A 5,843-nucleotide genomic window follows, 5' to 3' on the forward strand; every position below is an offset into this window, starting at 1 on the left:
AAACAATAAAATAATTCAAATAAATATACACTTTTTTTTGTTTTGTAAGTTTAAATAGCAATGAAAATTAAATTCAAATCATTGAAAACTATAAAAACTTTAAGAACAAACTTTGCCCAGGCCCGGCGTGACACCCGTCGTAATTATAATGAGAGTACCTTGACAATAGACATCGACTTTAAACCGTATCAAAACTTTTATATTTCAAGCTGGAAAGAATCCCATGAACTTTTAACTTAATAATATATCATAACGTTACAGGGAATGTCATCATCCCTTCGCTTGACACATTTTTCCACAGACACATTTATCTCATTTTCCTCTAAAATCAATATAAAAAGGAAATAGAAATGTTCTCCCCCGCGGAATAACTGGATCGTATTTCTGCCCGGCACCCCATGTTCTCTTCACCTGCTGTCTTAATCCCCGTCTTTCTGTCCTGTAATCTGAAACCCTTGTGTCTTCTCTCCTCCTTGCATCGGCGCCTCGGCAAGATTTCTTTGAGAGGAGAGAGGAGCAGGTGAAGATGAGGTGGGATATTTCGGGGCTCAGCTGCCTTCTCAGGAAGTCGTGCTCTTTCTTTGACGTGGCAGCTCTTCAGAAATAAGTGCCCGTGGAGATTATCCCCTGACTTTAATTGAAGGCGTAGTGACTAATGTCAGAATACGTGGCTGATTGTTCCAGAAGTTGTTGCTGCATGAGCGGACATCTTCTTGTCTATCTCCGTGGACATCAAGGTGTCTATTTCTGTGAAGGACGAGGAAATGTAAATTGATCTATGTAATAGAGCAGCCTTGTGTGAACCATGTGAGAAATAAGACATGGTTACTGAGGTTTGAACCTTTGCCTTAAAAAAACGTAAAAATCCACACCCTTTAGAATTTTATCAGTAGAATTTCCCGGACACTTGTCCTTCTTGTTCAGATGTTGTTGACCTGATAGTGAAACTATAAAAATCTGCTTCAAGTTTAATTAATTTTAATGGACTCCTCTTTAAAAGGTTTTATTTTTTATAAACTAGGATTGACAAACCCAAATTAACCGATGACTCAATGAAACCTTTTTCTTCTCCACCTGGACCGTTGAGGTGCCTTTGAACTGGGTTCCCTCTGGTGCTGGTCCTCTGATGCATGAACAACCTCAAGCTGGGTTGTCCATACAGTGAATTCATAAATAATGTTTTCCGTGCCTCTGACATTAAACGTGATCAGCTGAGCTCCACCCATGTGACCTCAGGATCCGGGGAGTGAGAGTAGAGAGCCAGGGGGAAAAAAAGAGATCAAAGCAGCAAGATGCGATCAAAGAATCGTTAATTCATTTCAGCGCAAAGTACTTGTCATATTCGCCGTGCGATCTAGTCAGATCTCTGAACCATAGCTGATGCCGAGGCTCCCCACTGTACTCCAGCTCTGTGTCAATGTTTTCCTGGCTGTAGCTGAAGGCCATAACCAGGCTTTGCAATGCAAAGGAGCACAGTGGAACCCTGACAGGTCTCCTGTCAGCCGGCGTCCCAACACGCATCCATCATCTCCCCCGAGACTGTCAAATTAGCAGCCAGCTAAACAGGTGGCTCAATAGCAGATGCCAAGGATCCTGCCCAAGAGAGATTGAGGTCATGTTTGTTTAATCGCCTCGAGGGTCGAGCTCCAGATGGATCCACCTTTTTTTTCTTCAGTGCAAAGGAGTGTTTAGCAGCACTGACATGGTGTCATGTTAATCGGTAATTATAGAGGCCTGTGTTTTTTAAAGGAAGGATAATTCAGCCTTTGGAATTAGAATTATTTCAGTATATAAATTCTGTTCAAAAACAAGTTGTTTGATGCAAGTATAAAAAAAGTTTCTCCTAGTTCATCCCTCCTGTGAACCAGGTACAGTCATGGTCACCGGTGGCAAATCGATGATTTACACATCATCCTCAGAAGCGACCTCTGGGGTCATGCTAGTCTGCACATTCATTAGGTTTCTTTCCAGCTCTAGAGTTGTTCAGATCCATATTTCTAGTCAGAATTCTTGTCTCATAAGTCAGGAATAAATCAGAGTGAGAGATCTGTCCACTTTGAATTTCATCTTCCATTATACGCCATTCAAAGGAAGTAATTTCACACAAGCATATGTGTCAAGAAGACTTTGAAATGGAGGACAAGAAATGAATGTGAATGAAACTATAAAGGTTCTGTGTGAAGTTATATCATCATCACTATGTAGCCATACCGCAGGCGTTAGATGTGTCTTTAGATGATGCCATCACAATAGCATAAGGTATAAAGGTAAGATCATGGTTATCCAAGGCATTCAAAAGTGAGTCAGCTGGACTGTGTAGAGTTCTAGGAAGACGTTTTGTCCATAAGGTTTCCTCAGTTTCAAATGAGCTGGAGTAGGGAGCCAGTGAAGGAGTGTGGAAGACAATGTATGGCCTGAGACCCATTAGGGTGATAGGTCTGTTGAGGTTAGTAGAAACCCTTGTTAACACCTGGAGGGGGTTGTTGACCCTCAATGGCCAGCATACACCCAACGACAAAGTCCAGGGCAATATGGAACCAAGGTCAAGTTGGCACTGGTAGAGGGCAATGAGGCCATAGCTGGGCTGATTTGAGGTCTGCTTTTGAGCGGACACAGGACATGCTGATCCAAAACACTTAATGTCTAAAGTTGGCCACCATAATCTACACCTGAAAAAAGATTTACCAGGATGGTAAGACCATTTGAGGTAGAGAGACCAAACAGTTGAGCTGGTCTTCTCAGGAAGGCGTGCTCTTTCTTTCTTCAGAAAAAAGTGCCCATAGAGATTATTCCCAGACTTTAACTGAAGACATAGTGACTAATGTCAGAATATGTGGCTGATTGATTGAAGTTGTTGCCGCATGAGCGGAATCAAAAAATGTAATTTTCCATTCTATCCACTACCTCAGTTTGTCTAGGGCAGGTTTGACGGCTCCCGATTACCTTTTATTCATTATTTTCGGTTGGAGAGATTGTGGGAAAAGAAGACACAAAAATGAAACTTAACATCCCTAGTAGAACATTGCGACATCTCCAACCACTACATCTAAATCTTTAGATTTATATATATATTTTTTTATATATTTATAGAAAACTTTGTTCACTAACTAAGCAGCAGGATCTGGTTGAACTAGAGGCCGCTGAGGTAAACTTTTATTTAATGTGTTTAAATGCTTGATGTCAACATGGTTATGGGTGATAAAACTTGGCTGTAGTTCCCTATGAAGCGGTGATAAAAGATGGTCAAACCTCAAAATCTCTGAAGTTGTTTCAGGTAGGAGAGAATGGCCAGTCTAGTAGGACCTTGAGTTTTGTTGGTTAAAGATGGTAAGCATTTTGGAGATCAAGTTTAGTAAGAGAAAAAAATGTTGGTCGCTACAGGAAGTCAAAACAAAAGACGATGATAGGAAATTAATTTGTTCTTGATAGTTTACTCCTCAGAAATTCTCTTAAATACTATTAACCCCCCCCCCCCTCCATAAAAATATTAACAAAGATGATTCAGAAGAAGAATTATTTTTAAAGATTCAAACTAACTAAATTTGAGGAAATTTACAATTTCTTGAAACAAAGTGACAAACTCCTGAAACAAATTTGTTTTTGTTACAGAGTTTTCAGGAAATTTTACATTTCGTTAGGCAAATTGTTTTTTTCGTTTAAGTTTTTGTTTGTTTACCAGCAGTCTTGTGGCCATTGAATGTCAGCAGACAGAGATTTGCGAATATTAAGATCAATACAATTTTCATTTTGGACCAGAATCAATGACTGTTGGTAGTTTCATGGGCTGACCTCAGTAAGGAATGACCTTTCAATTTTAAGGCACGGTGAAGAAAGCCCAAAATCATGGCAGAAATTTGAATCCCAGTTTCTGGGGTTAAAACAGGTAAAATTAGATAAGCTGCTACAGGTATAGCACACAGATAAACACACAAAATAAATTGCAGTTTGAAACACATTAAAACATTAAAGGGTTATGTAAATGGTGTCTTACCTCATTTATTGATCATGTATGTTTTGTGGATTGTGTCACTGTTGTTCAGACATTAGAAGATCATTTTACTTCTGTATTTATAAACATATTTATCATGTATCGACACATAAATGATTGGCTGGTTAATTCACCATAACAGAAAGCAAAGAGATACTTTACGTGAAATAAATCTTACAAACCTGCAATTTTATACGCAAAATAAAATAAACTTACTACTACATTTTAAGGTTGATCAAAGACTGATTTGCAGCACAACTGTCCCAACTGCAATAAATCCAGGTCTGCTATAATGCCTGACATTCCATTTCAGTTGTTATTTAATTTAGCTTTTGTATTATGCATGTTGGTAACGTTACGCTTGCCTGAGTGAGACGAAGAGTGGCCCGGAGGCTTCTCTCTTTCAGCCATTGAGCCAATGAAGCACACGACTGCACAATAACTCAAGCTCACGGCCTTAACAGGACACGTTTCCAAGCACAACTCCCCGCAGCTTTCTGTCCACAATTACCACTAATGGCTATTTCAAGCCACCTGGTCATTCCTTATGAACCCACAGCTTTATAGCCCCAAACTCCACTGCAGCACGAGAACAAGCGCCTCAGTAACCGCGTTAGCCAAGACAAACAACTAAGTGTCTTCATATAGGAGAAGGCACACTTTGTACAAAAGTTAACTGTATCACTGATACAGCATAAAAAAAGAAGAAGAGAAACATTTTTTTCCAAAACCACAAAGTTACTGCCCAAGAAAAAACAATGCTGTATGTGTTTTCAGATGCAGTGATTTGTTCTGTGTTCTTAATTCATTCAAAATGAGAGTCAAGTCAAGAACAAATGGATCGATAACCATTTACATAAAAAAGGTTGTATTTTTTTTATGTGACATGTGGTGATGTAGACGTTATCAAGCGAGGACGGAATCCTTCCTCCACTGGGATGTTTCTTCTCTGTTTGGTGCGGCCCTTGGTTCAGTCTAATTGGCGTCTTCAGTAACACTGGCACGTTGGTATTAGGTTCACTTAATGGTCTCTGTCTGGGACCATGTTTTTGCTTGCATTGGGCATTTAACAGTGGCTGTGGTGGATGTCATTCACTAATAGAAGAAGTTCCTGTGCAGAATCCTGGTTTTCTCTATGGTATCATTTCCTTGTTGTACCATGTATACAGGGTTATATTTGAGCTGTCGCTTCACTGCATATATTCTCTTTTTCCAGCGTCATAGTAAATGCCTCAAACAATACTAGAAGGTCTGAACTATTCTGAGCGTGGAGGATGGGACATTTTACCCAAGCGACTTGACCGTCAGGGATAAAAATATCTCTGGCATCTGATCTTATGCAAGATTGTAGCATGCTGTGTCCTGGACTCCAGACAAAGCCTCAATATTGTCTGTTTACTCAAAATATTAATAGCATTACATAGCAGATTTGGCAAGCATCTACCTTTCTGCCTCACCTTCTCTCAGCTCTTCTCACGCATTGAAACCAACAATTGTCTCTTCAAGCGTGTTCTACTCACCAGGAACTGTAAACTTATGGAAAAACTGGGGTCATCGTTCCCTGCAGGTTGAAAACAACCAGAACCCTTCTGAGAAAGGTTCCCCTGTTACAGCGACGGGTTCTCGTTTCCCAGGTTTATCTGTCTTTTTAGGCAACCAACTGCTCTGTGACCCTCATCAACAAAAACAGTGATTACAATCCAGTATGTTATGTTCAAGACGTCTTTGGCAGTCAAATACTTTTTCTCATTTATTCCTAGTGCTGTTCTAGGGCTGGTAATTTCACTGTGCCTGGTTCATGATGCTTGGGAATGATTTCAAGGCCATTACCAGGTGTGCAAGTTCTTCCACCTGT

Source organism: Callionymus lyra, chromosome 15 (genome assembly GCF_982586985.1).
Source record: "Callionymus lyra chromosome 15, fCalLyr1.hap1.1, whole genome shotgun sequence".
Taxonomy (NCBI): domain Eukaryota; kingdom Metazoa; phylum Chordata; class Actinopteri; order Syngnathiformes; family Callionymidae; genus Callionymus; species Callionymus lyra.